The sequence below is a fragment of the Tenrec ecaudatus genome, chromosome X (genome assembly GCF_050624435.1).
Source record: "Tenrec ecaudatus isolate mTenEca1 chromosome X, mTenEca1.hap1, whole genome shotgun sequence".
NCBI classification, from domain to species: Eukaryota; Metazoa; Chordata; class Mammalia; order Afrosoricida; family Tenrecidae; genus Tenrec; species Tenrec ecaudatus.
Window position 1 is genome coordinate 92507371 of NC_134548.1, and position 18874 is coordinate 92526244.

The 18874-nt window shown below is 39.0% G+C and overlaps 2 pseudogenes; both read right to left on the reverse strand.

The window, feature by feature from the left end:
• Nucleotides 1-407: 407 nt before the first annotated feature.
• Nucleotides 408-1906, reverse strand: LOC142434569 (signal recognition particle subunit SRP54-like; annotated as a pseudogene).
• A 2839-nt stretch (nt 1907-4745) lies between these two features.
• LOC142434874 (cyclin-J pseudogene) lies at nt 4746-5894 on the reverse strand (annotated as a pseudogene).
• Between the last annotated feature and the right edge of the window lie 12980 nt (nt 5895-18874).

The window sequence follows — 18874 nt, forward strand, 5'->3', positions numbered from 1 at the left end:
TGTTATTTTACAATGCTTTTATTGAGACATCATGTAACTACTCATTAGGACTGTTTACAAATATAATGTTTGGTCTTTGAGACAATTGATAACACTTTATGTGATAAAATTTTAAATCATGATATGTTTAACTTATGTATACACTGTGAAAACTAACAAGAGGAGGTTGCCTAAATCAGAAATATAATTACTTCCTCAAACACCATATATTTCTCCCTTTGATCAGAAAGAGGGAAAGGGAGAAATAAAAAATAAATGGGGGAAGGAGACAAGAAGAAAAGAAAAAAGCCAAGACAGGAAAGAAAAATACTTGTGTCCCCATCCCCTATTTGCAAAAAAAGAGGTAAATGACTGAGGTCTCAGCAAATAATGTAATCAATGAGTCAGTTAACATTAAGGAATCTTCTTTACATTTTATTGAATATCATCATGGCCTTCCTATTGCCAGTAGAACCCTGTGAAAAACTGCCTCATCATTGATTGAAGCTCTATTATGACACCCATATGATGAACTCGTGGATCCATCATTTTGGCTATTGATTGATTCAATTTTGCCATATGAGATTGGCTCAGATTTTTACAAATGTCACCAACTTTGAAAAGTCCTTTGATAGCACCCATCTTTTGAGCATCAGTGCAAATTTAGTACATTGTGTGAAAAGTTCTCGAACATCTCTTGTTGACACACTTGATCCTCTTGCTATTCTTTGGATTCATCCAGACTGCTTACTACAAACCTTGGCACTATTCATACTATCAAGTTCTTGATCGTTCATAGTATTCACTCTTGTCATTCATTTCTGTTGGCTTGAGAGTGACTCCTGTTCATTTCTTTTCCTCATAAAATCTGATCCAAAAACCGGGGATCATCTCCAGGATCTGACTGGAGGGGCCCATTTTCTTGATTTTTTGAAATTAATCAAACATGTCCTGTAATGTAAATTGGCTATATTTCAACTTCTCTATAACACCTCCATTGTCATCCAACTTCAACACATTGACTTTATCTATCTGTCCTTCAATGTCACCCATACCAAGAAGTTTGCTAATAAAAGGTTGTGTTTTAAAAGTCTCAAAGTCGTTTATATGTTCCCCTGTACCAATGGAAAACATTGGATTTTGGTTGCAGCAACTGCACTAATTGTACCACCACTTTTTTTTCACAGCTATCAAGTTTTGTCACTATTTCTGAACTGAAGCTACATCTACTTTATCTTTAAAAGCTTTGGACTGAGCTTCACAAGCCTGTCTAATGGAGGGATCCATCATACAAACAATATTGTCTGGTTGTGTAGCATTAGCAACTTGAAGCATTTATTCAAACAAAGAATCTTCTTGCTTATGGCAGCAACTACTATTAACAATAATAATTTCAAATTTTTCATTTTTGAATTTTTCCACGCCTTCAAAGGGAATGATAACAGGATCCATTTCCATATAGTTTCCATGGAATGGAATTCTTGCCTTTTTTAATGGCTCAAAAGTCACCGCTTAGAAAATATCTGCAAATATCAAACATTTCTTCCAATCTGTCCTATAGTAATAATATGCTAACTTTGAACATGTTTCTTGTTTTACCACTCCCTTGCCATCCAGCAAACATGATCACATTCTGTTTCCCTTTAGTGGTGTCCAGGCTTTAACTTCAGGGTCTACAAGCTTTACAAGTTCTTGAAGTACAGCATGCTGAATAATTTCTTTTGTAAAGACCAAAAGTCATCACTTCAAGATCTATCAGACTGAGCATTCTCTCTTAACTGCTTAACCAGTTAAATATTAACACCTGCTTCTTATAATGCTGTACATAATTCTTTCAGCATAACATTTAATACTTCATCATAAATGGTGGCAATGCTCAATGAGAGTAATGCTGATGTGATTCTCTTCCAAGGTCTGCCATTATCATCTTGAAGGCTTATTAAGATACACTTATGAGGAAATGCAAAGGACACCACTAATAACACAGCCCAAAGGGCCCGGGATTCCTTTGTGACTCCAAAACCGAAGGAAGAAACCAAGGAATGTCAAATGATCAAACTCTATAAACCAAAGTCCCAAAGCCCCAAAGCCCAGAGCCATGATGCCAACTCCCAGGAGCTGGATGATCAACTGCCACCGAAATGTCTGCTCAATCAATCCAGTGTTCTTTAGAGCCTTTAAATATAAATTGGGGAAATGTTAGTAAGCTTAATTTTTAAGAGATATTCTATAACAAGAATGACATTTAAACCAATCAGTAACAGCATAGGACAAGAGTTAAATTACAATAGGCACCAGATGTTGTTTGAAACTGGGATCCCTACCCCCAATATCTTACATTCAAAGTATTAGTGAAGTAGTCAAAATCAGATTCCAGATTAGTAGGGTTTGAATATGAATGATAGGTTTTCTATTGAACCTACTTCCCCTCAAATAATTCAAATTTTCTGAAGATAAAAATTATCAAAATCCAATTAGCAGCCTTATGTAAAGAGGGAAAGTGATTATGTAAAAAACATTTTTAAGCTAGAAAATTGTCAGGAGTGTTTCTTTTACCTGAGTGATTATTTTGTTTGTTTGTTTTATCCACCAGAAAAATAAATCCACTCCATACTCTATGTGCTCTAAATATAAATACCATCTTCATTTTAAAGAAAGGGTATTTCTCTATGAATTCAGCTGTTAAAGCCACTCACCCACATTTAGCTACTGGAGCCTCCTGATCAATCTGTTTCTGTGATGAGCTCTTTCCCCTCCTAACAAAGCTATTGGCTTGATTCATGAGACTTCTTCAAATTCACATCTTGAGCTCATCTTCAATGCATATTGTGGCAGATACAATTCTGCCATTCAGACGCCCCTCTATTCAAATGCTATCTTAAAAAAAATAAAGAGGGAACTGATTACAAGGATCTACATGTGACCTCCTCCCTGGGGGGCGGACAACAGAAAAAGGGGGTGGAGGGAGACGTCGGACAGGGCAAGATATGACAAAATAATAATTTCTAAATTATCAAGGATTCATGAAGGAGGGGGGAACGGGGAGGGAGGGGAAAAAAGAGGACCTGATGCAAAGGGCTTAAGTGGAGAGCAAATGCTTTGAAATTGATGAGGGCAATGAATGTACAGATGTGCTTTACACAATTAGTGTATGTATATGTACATATAGTGTATGTACAGATGTGCTTTACACAATTAGTGTATGTATACGTATGTATGTATATGTATAGTGTATGTATATGTATAGTGTATGTATATGTATGTATAGTGTATTAGTGTATGTATATGTATGTATATGTATAGTGTATGATTATGATAAGAGTTGCATGAGCCCCTAATAAAACGTTAAAAAAAACCAAGGGGGGAAAAATAAAGACACACCTTATTAACTTTTAATCAGAATGCTTCCCTCCACTAATAATTCTTCTCCCACAGAGAAGAATTCAATGTATAGCTTACCAGTTTTACATATTTTTTATTTCCCAAAAGTCTTTACGCCCAAATTGCCTTGTTGGAAAGATCGTTCAACTTATTATCGGTGAATTGTTGTTTTCCCAGGACAGTTCTTGGACCAATCGAACAAAAGTAGCTACTGAAATGTACGAATCAGTACTTTTGCCTATTTAGGGAGACAATATGAATTCAAAGGTTATTCATTAAATTTATCTTCCATATAATATAACAAAGTGCTATTTTAGTGCAACCTGAGAATTACCCTGGCCACACTCCACTCCATAATCAGCCTTTCGAACGTTATTCTAGTAGTGACAATTTATAGTCATATATTCCCTTGAAAAAAACATTTTTAAAAAAGTAATAACAAATCTGTGTATAGCTTATTATTGCACTAAGAAAAGAAAATCCCACATATAGATTATGAATTCTAGGAATCACTTCATTCATTTGGAGATACAATGCATGTTTCCATTTGAAAACACATCCTACAATGCGTATTACAGCCTACCTTAGAAATATAGCCCACACTATAACATTCCCAAAATACATTCCATTAGAGTTAAGTGTTTCCACGTAGTATAAATCCCTGAGTGAAATTTGAGGTTGATCAATTAGGGAAAAGGCAAGAAAATTTATGACCATTATTTTAAGATAAGAAGATTTTCTTCACCCTTCATTTTGATATATAAAGCCAGATACATATGCTATTGGCAATAGTGAGTTATACAGAATCACCTTAAATGTCTTTCTTTTTTTTACTGAATAGATTGTTATAGGATAGCAATCACAATTTTAAACTTGGTCCAAACGTCATCAGTAAATTAGAAATTTAACTCAAAACTGCAGAAAGAATAAGGGATTTCTCTAAAAAATTAATACTGTTTACTTTCCTTCATGAAAGGCTTTTTGGCAATTTCATAGTTAAACATTTATCTCTGTCATTTGAGCCAACAGTCGGCCCAGAGTCCACACCACAGGTCAAATATCAATATGGTGAAGAGGATATGGTCCAAATTTTCTGATGTATTGGTTTTGAAATATTTGATCCATCAGTCAAGATTTTAAAATCTTGGTCATACAGGCATTTGTTGTAACAAGATTTGATATACACACCAGGAGTGTTCACAGAGTTTGCTTAGTCTTCTCGAAGTTCAGGGTACACTGAAAGGAAATATTCCATCTTCCTGGACTGGAACCTGAAGTGCTCTGATGCCATTTCACTGCCTTTCCTTTCGGAGAGAAGTTTAAACAATCTTCCAGTCATAAAATTGTCTGGGTCAGATATCACCACCTTCACACAGGTATTGCCTTCATCTTTCAAAGCACGGAGCAATGCAAGGATACTGTTCATTTATTTGGTAACTCCGGTTATAAGAAACACTCAGGCAGGGACTAACTTCTACTGGCATTGCTAGTGACATCCCAGTACCAGTCTGCACGTGGCTGAGGCTCTGGATACTAGTGTGGAAGCCATCAGGACATGCCTGCAGTGTGTCAGATGAGGGCTCTGCGGTAGGTACGAACTGCTGATAGCTTGGTTGTTCTGACACAGGATAGGGATACTGCAGTGAAGGCTGATGCATCTGATGGAGACACTGAGGTTGCTGAAAGTAAACTGCCATGGAGGACTGGGAGGGTGTCTGGTGCACACTTAGTTGTGCTGACTGGGGTCCTGCTTGCCCCGTCTCTTTGTTTGCTTCTTTCACATTGTTATCATGAGCAATCAACAGCCATTCAACGCACTGAGCTAGGAAATCCCAAGAGTAAGCAGTAAGACGGAGTAGTCTTGTAGGCCACGTTGGAGAAAGACGAAGTATAATCCTTGAAGAAGCCACACATGCAGCAGCTATTAAAGAAGGTGCATAATGTAGAAAGGCATGATCCTGCAGGGACACTTGTAGGAAGTAATCCACATATTTGGCCATGCAGAGCTTCATTTTTTCTGAGCAAATCATTGGCCAGCCATCCTGAAGGTCTGTTACATGTACTGATTCGCACAGATAGTACTCAATGAAATGGGCAGCTGTTGGAAGGCAGAGGTTCCACTGAAAGGTTTCTAATAAAAAGAGTTCCATCTGCAGCAAGTTTTGTTTGGTGAATATCAGGTTCATGCTACTCATGAAGCCCACGCTGAGTTGCTCCAGCTTAGGCACGCTGCCTTCTTTTCCTTCGAATTTACTTGCTAACAGCAGGCAGGTAAGCGCTACTAAATGCAGCTGCGGGATGGAGATGTCAAAGCGGTCCATAACGAGGTCTAGCAAATAGACAGCGAGATGCCGGGCAGAAGCACAGAGAGTGAAGCGATTGCTCACAATGGCAATCATGTCAGCAAAATACCTTCTGAGACTGAGCTGCGGGGACTGTCCCTTGTAGGAAGGCAACTTCAGCTCCTTGTAGCGAAGCGCTTGGTGAATATCTGCGGCCAGCTGTCCTTGCCACCACTGCCTCTCCAGCTCCATGGGTCCGGGCGGCACGCGGCACCAGCCGCGGCGGTCTCGATCCCGGTCTCGGTCTCGGTCCCGGTCCCGGTCCCGGTCTCGGTCCGGAGTTCTGCCGCTCACTGCCTTGGCCGCGCCGCCGGCGTCGCGGGCGTGCCTGCCCTGCGCACCCAGCGGACAGTCAGCCGCGGCGCGCCCGCCTCCGCTGGGACCGGCTCCCACGCGCTGGAGCTGCCAGTGGTTGAAGGACCTGCGGGCGGCTCCGTGGATCAAGCCAGCGCAGGGCACATGCGACTTGGCCGCTGCCAATCTTTTCTCGCGATACAGCGGGGTCACGTTGAGTCGTCCAATTGGCAGTGCAAAAGGGGCCAGGTGCCCACCCTGGTCCCTGGCCGCATCTCCAGCTCCGCCCTCCCAATAGAGGGCTTGATGGGTTCTTTTTGAGGATGACCAAAATGCCCTTCCTCTTGAATGGGCCATTCCCAGAAGAGCAAACCTTATGCCTGTCTCATTCCAAACAGCCCATGCCAGTCCACTTTAGCCCACTAACGCCTATGGTATCAATCTTTCTGCAGTCCATCTCATTTTTGACGACTTCCTGTTATGGACAGATGTTTGCAGCGGTTTCTTCTCATATCGAGCCATAGCCCATCAGCAAATGAAGACTCCAAAGGCTTTACTCTTCAAGGCTTTACTCCAGCCACGTCACTATGGCTGACACTACTTTGAGAACCGCTACTCCTCCTATTTTGAGTATTTCCTGACCTGCGGGGCTCATCTTCTGGCGTTCTCGCTGACCATGGAGGTTACTTCATTGTAAAAGAACCGGGGAGCCATTACTTTTTTTTTTTTTTTTGGTAACACTAACAATATAGTGTCCTATTTAATAGTGTGGCCATTGGAACTGAGAATTTCCTACATTACAGGTGGCCATGCTAAATGATATTTGGAAAATATTTGGCAGTGTGAAGTAATACTTGCCATGTATTTAGTCCATGATTCAGTAATTCTTATCCTGGTTCATATATCCAAGAGAAATGAGACCTCATGTTTTTTTTCGGGAAAGTTCATAATAGCTTTATGTATAAATAGAAGTACACTAAAACATGTCAAAATGCATGACAACGGAAGATTATATCAATAAAATTTTGATACACACAGCATGAGAAACTTAAAACAAAAATAAAGAGAAACAAATAATAAACAGTGAGACAATCACAGAAAGCTTAATGTCAAAATATGAGAATGGAAGTCCAAAACTATTGCTACTGGAGTTCTGCTTCACGCAGGCATGCTGGATTCCAAATGAGATATGCTTCAACATGGCAGCGATCAGTGGATGACTGAGACACGTTTGCTCAGTAAGAGATTTCTTTCAGTCTCTTTAGAGTGTCTTTTTAAAAGGTGCCGATCAAAACAGTGGCTTCAAAGGGGATCTGCTGAGCCAGTTAAATTCAAGGCACAGAGGTCGCCTCAGGAGTTTATTGCAACTATATTATTTTTGAAGGAGGGGATACCAAAGACAACGATTTTTCTTTGGGGGTGGGTATTGAGGACACAGGATGATCATGAACAGTTAGTTATGAAGAAGTTTTAAGAAAATGTAAAACTGTAGTGATGGGGAAAAGACCAGGAAAGTTCTGGTAAGGACGAACTTTCCTTCAGGACAATATACCTATGCATTCTATAAGTTTAGCAAGAGTTATTCTATGAGAATTTCAGCACGAAATCATCATCATCCCCTACCCACCAGAAAGCCCTGATTTTATTTCTTTAGATTTAGTTTTGTTTTAAAAATTGAACATTACTTGAACCCCTCAGGATGGCAGAACTGACATTTCGATGTGATTCTAATTGAAAAGTGCAGGATTCTCTGGGGAAAGGGTTAGAGAAAGAAATTCCACTTTTAGAAGTATATAGACCTTGTTGTTTCAGATGTACCAAGAAACAACAACTTCACATTTTCACATTATCTTTTAATATGTTTCTATTATTTTGTAGAAATATTTCATTATTTACCCTTGTATTATGTAATAGAACTATAGAAACATGAGGAAATCAGATACAGGATTTCATTTATGTGAGGTCCAAGAACAGGCAAACATAAGTGATATATGTTCATAGGAAATCATCATAGTGGCTACTTCTGAGAGGCATATTGATTGTGAAGCAGCACAATGAAAGCCTTCTTTATCTTTCAGTGGGTGGTGGTTCATTGATTTGTTTATGGGTAAAATTAATTATACTTTACAATTAAGATTATGTTATTTATATACATATTATGGCACAATAGAAATATAGGGCAACACATGTAAACAAACACATACACATATTCTAATGAATATTTGCATTAGAATAAGATATCTATAATCTGTACATTTATTAAATGTGGGATGGACAGAAATTTTATTTCCTTTCTCTTAGCTTCACTTTTATCATCTATAGATTGAGGAATATAAGTTGTGCCATCTTATAGCCTTTTCTAATACCCATCTCATAGCCTTTCACAAGGAAACCCTGGTGGTGAAGTTGGTTAGGCTTTGGGGTGCAGTTCGAAACCACCATTCACTCTGTGGGATAAAAATGAGGATTTCTGTTCTTGTGAAGACATAGCCTTGGAAACCCACGGGAGGAATTCTACACTGTCCCACAACTTCAATATGGGTGGAATCCATGGATGGCAGTGAGTTTTTTTGTGTTTTACAGGTACTTATCAAAATATTTAGGATAATTACCTAAGTAAAGCACGTAAGGCACTGTCTAGCCAAGTAAATATAACCTATTATTTTTATAATTATTTTATTGTTGCGAATATATGCAGGATATAGATCAATTAAAAATTTTCTACATGTACAATTCAGTGCGCTGATTGTATTATTTGAGGTATGTAAGTAATCTCACCCTCTTTTTCTATGCTGTTCCTTCCTCATTAAAATAAATTCCCTGTCTGCTAGTATTCTAGGATGCAATTGTCAATTTAATTCCTTATGTTATTGGGTGCTTTCAGGTGAACTTCAATTTACAGAAATTCTTTGTACACTAAAAGGAAATACTTCCTGGTCCTGACCCATTGTCACAACATCTTTTAATTTTTGAGTCCATCGTTGTAGTCATTTTGTAAATACATCTTATTGAGGCTTTGCTTCTATTTAAAATCTCCACTTTACCAAACATATGGTCCATTCCCAAGCACTAGTCTCTCATGATAATTTGTCTTTTTAAGGAAGCTTCTGTCTGTACATCCTCCAAAACCGATATGATTGTTCATCAGGAAACCGATGGGATCTTCAACATTCTTTGCCAACATAATAATTCGAATAGATCAATTCTTTCCCAGGATGTCCTATATATTTTCCAGCTTTTCACATGCTTATGAGGCAACTTAAAAGAACATGAACTATGCCAGGTGCATCTTAATCCTCAAAGTGAACTCTCTGCTGTTTAAAACTTTAAATAGAATTTGTGCAACAGATTTACCCACTGTAATATATCAATTGTTTCCCTGAATGCTGCTTCCATGAGCATTGATTATGGATCTAAGTAAAATGAACTCTTTTACAACTTCAATGATTTTTTTGTATTTATCATGATGTTATCTATTGGACCTGTTTTGAGTATTTTTTGTTTTCTTTACACTGAATTAGAATCCATAATAAAGGCTTTGATTTTTACTAATAAGTGCCGTAAGCAGGAAAGGCTGTTTCATCCTGATATCATGTTCATCTGCGTATAGTCCAGCCTCTCAGATGATTTGATCAGCACACAAATTCAATATGCATGGTGAAAGGACCCAAACCTTATGCACACCTTTCCTGATTTTAAATTACGTCATATCCCCTCTACTTCTAGTCTGGGCTTGATAAGTTATTAAAATGACCATATAGATCTCGTATACAATATCGGTTTATTAGGTGAGTTAACAGGCTACCACAACCCAGGGTTAGTCAACAGTAAGGATATAGTCATTGATCCATAGCAACACAGCAAGTCATTCTCCAGTCTTCAGCCTCTCAGCCACAGGACACGTTGGCCCCTGCCTCCGTGGGCCAAGAAGTCAGCTATGTGCTCTGCTGCAGTCTCATAATCTCAATGCGGATCCTCTGTTCTGTCTTATGAGCTCCTTTTTCCTGTCTCTAGTGACTATGGTCGCGACCTCAACTACTTCAGACAGAAATCTTTAGTATGGAACTGTATTGACTCTTCTTCCAATTGTCCTTGGATTTCTTTCTCTTTCTGCCAATATGTCTCATCCTTATAGTTGGTGGAGGGTGCTTGGGGGTGGTTGGTGGTGGCAACTAAAATTACCCAATTCCTTTCATTAGTGCAATGACTACATATGTAATAGTTTCGTGGGAGTTACAGATCCATGGATAGAAAAAACAGATCAAGAAATTTCAGTCCACTACAGGTATGATATTCTCCAGGTTATACTTTGGATTTCCTGGACTTGTTCTATTTTTCTTCAGCTTCAACTTGGACTCACATATGAGTAATTGCTAGTTTGTTTTGCAATCAGTCCCTAGCCCTTACTTGCCTGATAATATTGAACTTTTCCATCATATTTTTCTACAGATGTATTTGATATGATTCCTGTTTATGCCATCAGTTGATGCACACATTTATAGTTGCCACTGATAAAATTTTCGTGCAGGGCTCATAATTATTTAAATTGTCATCATTGCAGTCCCATCAGAATCTTGCTAATTAAACATTAAACTCATTTCTTAAATTATCTCAAACATGCAAATGTAAAGAAAAAAAGTGAAGTGTAGTGCGTATCTCACAAAACAGTAATTAAAATAGCAGTTAGGAACTCATTCTACCTTTAAAAATCATTTAGAAATCAATTAAAGTACTTCTATGACAGGGGGGCAAGAATAAAGTAATGTTGAGTATAAACATATTTCTAAGATGTTGGAAAAAATATATATGGCAACAAAATCTTTGGACAATAAATCTATAGCAGTTAAATTGGACAGTGTGTCTAGAAAACTTTTCTTAAGATTTATTCTGTTGTGGAGAAACATTTGTTTACATATTCTTCGGTGCAACAAAAGAAAATTCCATCTAATAACTATTCATTAAGGTATAACTCTATTAAATACTTAATTATCAATCTTAAACATTGGAAAAATAGTGTGAATATTTTTTTAGTTCTTTATCTACTTTGAATCATTTGTATTATTCTTATACCACAGGGGACTCAACTATGATGACTAAGTGCTTTGGATTTGCAAAACATAACTGCATTTATTATTTTTCATTCAGTGTTTTCCAATTGTGTCCAAATGAATGTTCATTCCCTATATTTAAGAAGTATCTTCCATTGCTTAGGAGCTTTCGTGACACAGGGATTATGAGTTGGGCTGATAACCCAAAGGTCTAATGTTTGCAACCACCAGCCGCTCTGTGGAAAAAGATGGGACTTTCTAGTCTTGTAAACAGTTGCAGTCTCAGAAATTAATAGGGACAGTTCTACCCTGTCCTATATGGTCACTATGAACTACCAATGGAAATGTTTAAGCAAATTGATGAAGCACTTGTTAGAGACTCACTTGTCTAACAAGAAAATTAAAAAAAAACTATTTCCTGACCAACTAACTGACAAAGATCAACAATTGTGCCCATTATTAAGAAATTGGACCCACCAGAATGCAGAAATTATGGAACAATAATGTTATGTGTAAGTGAAATTATTCTGAAGATCATTCAACAGTAGTTGCAATACATCCACAGTGAACCGTCAGAAACTTAAGCTGAATTCAGAAGAGAATATGCAGTAAAGGATATTGGACTCACATATGAGTAATTGCTCATGAAAGGATATCATTTTTTGGTATCAAATGGACCTTGGATGAAAGCAGAAAATGCCAGAAAAATGTCTACTTTTGTTTTATTTACTTTATGAAGGCATTAGACTATGTAGATCATAGCAAACAATGGATAGCATTGAGAAGAATGGGGACTTCAGAACACTTCATTGGAATCATGCAGAACCAGTACATACATTAAGAGGCAGTCATTTGAACAGAACACTGGAACATGGACTCCATGGTTTAAAATTAGGAAAGTTGTGTAACAGCAAACCTGTATGGTTTAAAATTTGAGAAATTGTATATTGGATTATACTTTTTCATCATATTTACTCAATTTGTATGCTTAACAAATAATTTGAGAATTTGGATTATATGAAGAAGAATGTTGCATCAGAAATGGAGGACATCTTATTAATGATATGCAAATTACTTGACTTTGTTTCCTGAAAAAAGAACTTGAAGGACTTGATGAAAATCTAAGACTGGGTCTGAGGGGCTGGCCCCAATCCCAACTACATGGACAGCACCCCTCCCCCCGGAAGAATTTACTTCAGAGGACAACACTAAAGCTACAGCTCAGGGAGAGGGACATGTCTGATCAGAGCACATGGAAGCAAATGAAGGGGGAGAGAGAGTTGAGCACATCCTGGCCCACCAAGCCCTGGGGACGATATCCCCACTCAGAGCAGCCAATGCACAGAGAGGACCATATGGCCAGCCCCACTATGAGCCACAATGTCCCTCACTGACCCACAGCGCTACGGGGGACAACATTGGAGACACAATGCAGAAATTTTACCTGATCTGACCCAACCACACCGAGGAGAAACATTAAGAGAGTTCAACAGACCAGTAAGAGGAACAGAGCAACAAGGTCCCCAGGGAATACCTAAAACAGACTTTGGGGCCAGGCATGGCACCCCATCAGACTCGACCACAAACACTCCTAAAGGTCAACAAACATACCTTGAACTATTTATATGCTTTTCTTTTTTGTTGTTGTTTTGTTTTGTTCCTTTTTTTCTCTATCTTGTTTTATGTGCATATTATTACCTCTGTAGGAATATCTAGATGAGCTAGGCGGGATAAACATCCTGGAGGAGAAAACAATGGGACCAGTGGCACTGGGGGGACATGGAAGAGGGGGAAGTGGGGGAAAGGAAGTCAGTGTTAATAAACCCAGGGAAAAGGAAACAACAAGTGATCTGAACTCGATGGCGAGGAGGGTGTAGGAGGACTGGTAGGGCTTGGGCAAGGGCAATGTAACCTAGAGGAATTACTGAAACCCAATGAAGGCTGAACATGAGAGTGGGACAAGAGGAAAGGAAAAGGAAATAGAGGAAAGAATTAGGAGGCAAAGGACATTTATGTAGGTCTAAACACAGCTATGTACTTATGTAAATAATTTTATATATGACTATGGGGCAATAGACCTATGTGCATATATTTATAGGTTTAGTATTAAGGTAGTAGGTGGATATTGGGCCTCTACTCAAGAACTCCCTCAATGCAAGAACACTTTGTTCTATTAATCTGGCATTCCATGATGCTCACCTTACCAACATGATTACTGAAGACAAAGCGGGTGCATAAGCATATGTAGTGAAGAAAGCTGATGGTGCCTGACTATCAAGTGATGTAGCATCTGGGGTCTTAAAGGCTTGAGATAAACAAGCAGTAATCCACCTGAGAAGCAACAAAGCAAGCATGGAAGAAGTGCACCAGCATGTGTGATCATGAGGTGTCGATAGGATCAGATATCAGGCAACAAAGAACAAAAAATCATATCATTGTGAATGAGGGGGGATGTGAAGTGGATATCCAAAGCCCATCTGTAGGCAACTGGACATCCCCTTACAGAAGGATCACAGGGAGGTGATGAGCCAGTCGGGGAGCAGTATAATACCGATAAAACATACAACTTTCCTCTAGTTCTTTAATGCTTCCTGCCCCCCCTCCCCCAATATCATGATCTTAATTTTACCTTACAAATCTGGCAAGACCAAAGGATGTGCACTGGTACAGAAAAGAGCTGCAGACACAGGAAATCCAGGACAGATAAACCCCATCAGGACCAGAAATGAGAGTAAGGAGGGTCAGGGAAAGGTGGGGGGGGGATGGGGGAACCTATCACAATGATCTACATGTAATCCCCTCCCTGGGAAATGGACAACAGAAAAGTTGGTGAAGGGAGACATCATGGATCAGTGTAACACATGAGAAAAAATTATAAAGTATCAAGAGTTTGGGAAAGAGGGAGGGTGGGGGGGGGGGGTTGGAGGGGAATGAAGAGCTGATACCAAGGGCTCAAGCACAAAGAAAATGTTTTGAGAAAGAGGAGGGCAACAAATGTACAAATGTGCTTGACACAATGGATGGATATATGGATTGTCATATGAGTTCTATGAGTTCCCCCATAAAATGATTTTAAAAAGAAAGAAAACCCAAGACTGTTGCCTTCAAAATGAATTGCAACTCTGTAAAGAAAACCAAATCCTTACAACTGGAACAATAGATTATGAAATGAAACCATAGAAAGATTGATGCTTTTAAGGATTTCATTTCACTTGGATCTATAGACAATACTTATAGATACAGCAGTTCATAAATCAATTTATGTATTGAATTGGGCAAATATGCTGCAGTTGATGTCTTCAGGGTGTGTAAGAGCAAGATTGTCACTTTGAGAACTTAGTTGAGCCTCACCCAAGCCAATGCATGTTCAGTCAGACTTTAATGTGTATATGAGAGGTAGACAGTGAGTAAGGAAGACTGCAGAAGAACTCATCCCTTTAATTATGGTGTTGGTTCAAATACCCAATGTATCACGGGATGCCAGAATATAGAAATTTGTCCTAAAATAGGTATCTGTAGAATGCTCCATAGAAAGGGGGTGGAGAAACATTGTCTCACACACTTTGTACATGTTATCAGATGAGAGCAATCCATGGAAAAGGACATCATGGCTGGTAAAATGGAAGACCAGTGAAAAAGGAGATCATGAAGGACATGGATTGATACAGTGGGTGCAACTATGGGAATAGCAATGATGTGTATCGCATAGGACTGGGAAATGTCTCGGGAACTGACTTAATAGTAACTAAGAACAAGAAAGAAAGAAAAAATATGTTTAACCTTTTATTGTGAATTTGGTGAAGTCTTACAGGGGTTATCAATTTTTTCATTCAAAAATTCACACACACTTGCTTGACCTCATTCAATGCAACCCTGTCAGTGCATCATCTTCCTCCCTGTATTTTTTTCTGAGTCCACAATTCCTTTTCTTTTAAATCTTCTGAATTTTGTCCATGGACACATGACACCTTTTGATGATTGATTATTCTAAGTTGTGCATAACAAACTAGTGTTATGGATAGTCTTAGAGACTGGTCTACAGTTCTGGCTGCAGTAGAGCTATGGTGGCCAATTCAGTTCCAGACCTGAAGAGTGACTAAAGGACACAATCACAATAGTTCTACAAATCTCTGTCCTACTTGTAAATGTCTTCTCTTATTATTTTAATTTTTCTTCGACCTTTCCTGCCACTCTACCCCGGACCCTTTAGTGTGATACTTTGAGATTGATATTGTCCATTAGGTTATCAAACCAATTGTTTCTACATATTCTTTGTTCTGTTTTAATAACTTTCTTTCCTCCACACAGAAAGAAATCAATAGTTTAAATGTAGATGATCACTCACAGCTGTTAAGGCCCTACTAGCTAGTAAAGTATGATGAAAAGCATTTTCAATGTGGTTTTTACAATGTCAATTTATCTTGGTGTACCCTGAGACCAAGATTCTGAGCTCCAGGACCAGCGACACATTCACTTAAGGTGTCTGATTTCTGAGAAGTTTTCATAACTTGCTCCCCCACATTCATGGCTATGTGTACAGAAAATATCCTCTATCAAGTATACATAGATGATAGATAGATATGATAGATACATAGATATATAATGTACCTGCCCCAAGTCATGATATTTTCAATAATTTCATATGAATGTGAATATTTCACATTGAATAAGGAAGACCAAAGAAGAATGGATGTATTTGAATTATGGTTCTAACAAAGAACATGGAAAGCACCATGGGCTCCCAAAAGAACAAACAAATCTGTCATGGGAGAAGTACAACCAGAATGCTCTTTAGAGGCCAGGATGTTGAAATGTTGTCTCAAGTATTTGGACATATTATTAGGAGAGATCAGTCCCTAGAGAAGGACATCATGCTTGGTATGGTGGAGGAGTAGCATAAAAAGAGAAGGACTTTAACAAGATAGACTAACACAGTGGCTACAACAATAGGCTTAAATATCAAAACAATGATGAGAATGGAAGAGAACTCTGTAGCGTTACAATGCGTTATACTGTGTCACTATGAGATGGAACTGACTCGAAGACACCTAACACACAGGCGCACACACACAAATGTGAGCACACACGCACACACACACACACACACACACAAACAGCCTTCCTAGTAAGACCAATGATTGTCATGTGTCCTTCCAGAAAATCTGTCAGGGTTACCCTCTTTGTAATCCACCTCCCCTCCAAGTGATTGACATAACCTTCTGAACTGACTTATCTGGTGAAATCATTGAAAGTACCTAAATATTCTTTTGAATTCCTTATTTGATCATTCAAATGCCATTTCTTCTTATGAAATGTCTTCTGGCTCTGTAATTTGGTCACTTGTTTGTGCCCCTTTCTTGTTTATTGTGAACTCGAATTGCCTACTGTCTCTGTGATATTTTGATGTGTTTAAATGACAGTTGTATGTTGATGTGTTTTTAGGCATTCACCACCCATCTCCTGGTTAGTGTGATGGACATGGTAGCGCAGACGAGGGGTAGTTTAGTCACCCAGTAGTCGGGGCTGCAGGAGGTATGAGTGTAGGCATGGTTGCTGTCTTACGTCAGGCAGGACAAGAGACAAAGTAATAAAAACATACCATATATACTCGAGTATAAGACAACCTGAATATCAGCCGAGGCACTTAATTTTACCCCAAAACTGCATTAAAATGTGCTTATAAACTCAACTTACACACGAGTATATATGGTACAAAATATTGTAAAAGAAGAGTGGAGGAGAAAAGCAAACAAACAACGGCAAGAAAAGAGTGTCATAACTAAAAAGAAAAAAAGTAAAGGAACAGAAGAAATCTCACTGTCCTTGAGTAGATGCCAACTGAGAGCAACCCTGGAGGGCAGGGCAGACCTTCCCCTGTGAGTGCCTGAGACTAATTATATATGGGGATAGAAAGCCCAGTCTTTTCCCCTCAGAACTCCCAACCTTGTGTTTAGCAGCCCAAAGCATAACCACTCTGCCACAAGTGTTCCTAGGGGGAAAAATGAAATACAAAAAAATTAGAATGAGGGAAAGAAAAGAGAATATCAACGAAAAAGAGCTAAGAAAAAGGAGACAAAGAAGGGAAGGGATCATTGAACCATGCCATTGACTGAGCAGTATGATGACCTTAGACGCTGGCCTTACGGGGAACATGGCGTCACGCAAGGACCACACCAGACAAACTCAGTGTGAAAGCATGAGTGAATGAACTGGGACCTATCTCAAAACTACCTATACCCTTGGACTTAGGGCTGAAAAACCCTAATGGGAGAGGAAGCCAAAGATGGTAACCCCAAGTCAGTGGAAATGGTGGTTGTTGGACCTTAGGTAGGACCCCTGACTAAGTGGGTCCCCAATGAAAGGAGACATAGAACCACCACATATTTCATACCTCAATGCTCCCCTTGCATTAATACTATAGGTTTTAATGTGAGTGGCAAGATTCTGCCCTTTCAAGAAAAGATATAGGAAATTTCCCTCTAGCACCAACCCGAAGCTCAATGTTAAGAGAGCTCAATCAATTAAAAATCAATTTGTACCAAGCAACAGCTCGTGGACTGCAGCTCAAAATGGAACTATACTTGCATAAACGCCTCCTGTCAGCAGGACCTTAAATTTTATGTCATTGGATAAATTATTGGTGTCGTCAATTCAATCACTTTATATCCTAAGGGGATGATTGATTACGTTGTTATTTTTTGTTTTAGTTTGTTTTTTTGTTGATCTTATTTGTTCTAATTTTTTATTTTGTCCTAATTTGACTGCCAAAGTAAACCATAGATATTCATAACCCAGGGACAAGCAATTGGTTCCTGGACTCTCATGTAATTCTAACCCTAATCCAAGAACAGTTACCATATATACTTGAATATAAGCCGACCTGAAATTTTCAAACTACAATTTTCAAAATTTTGAAATGGTAATTCTTATAACATGGCTCTTCTCCATACTAGCCTTCATAAAGTATCCTTTGCGTGTGGTGAAGAAAGCAAATGGTGCCCGACTATCTACAGGAATAGTATCTGGGTTCTTAAAGACTGTAGTCAAATAAGCAGTCATCTAAGTAAAGCGTCAACTAAGTCTGCATAGAAGAAGCACACCAGCCTGTGAGCCTGTGTGATATAAAGATGATAACAAAACCCAAATATGATGAAATGAAAAGTATCAGAGCTTTCATTGTGAACACCCTTTTTGTAGAAGGATATGGAGATGGTGGGGACTCAAAATCCACCTGCAGAGTGTCTACTCAGAAAAGCCTCTGGTAGATCCTACTCCCCTAATCATGGGCAAGGGGTTCAAACAGCTTTACTATCAGACAGGTCTTATTGTGAACTTGATTATGGTGAATTGAACCATGGTAAAATACTTGGTCAGTTGCCCTTTCTCTTGACCTGACCTAAATTTTCTCTATGCTCAATGTCACTTGTTGCATGAAAGTTCCTAGACAGAGTTTCTGCAGGCCTAGGTGTTGTCTGGAGTTAGGGTGTCTAATCAGGAACTCATTTCTTCAGGCTCAGATATTGCCTGAGGTCAGGGTGCTTGGTCCCATCACTCCTTTGGACCAACAAAGCAGCTTTGGGTAGGTGGATAGTTATGGAAAGACATCTTGCCCACCTAGAGGGTGTCCAGGAGCTTGGTACTGTGAATTCTGGTACTGTGAATGCTGGTGCAATGAGGAGGAGTTAACCCTACAGACTTAGGGGTGGTGCACGTGGTGCCTGATACATGAGGTTGTGGCTCTGAACTCAGGGAGTGCAGGGACTGTGTATGTTCAGTAGATATTGTGTGGGTGTCACCAGCTGCTGTTTGGGTGAGAATGGAGGATGACAA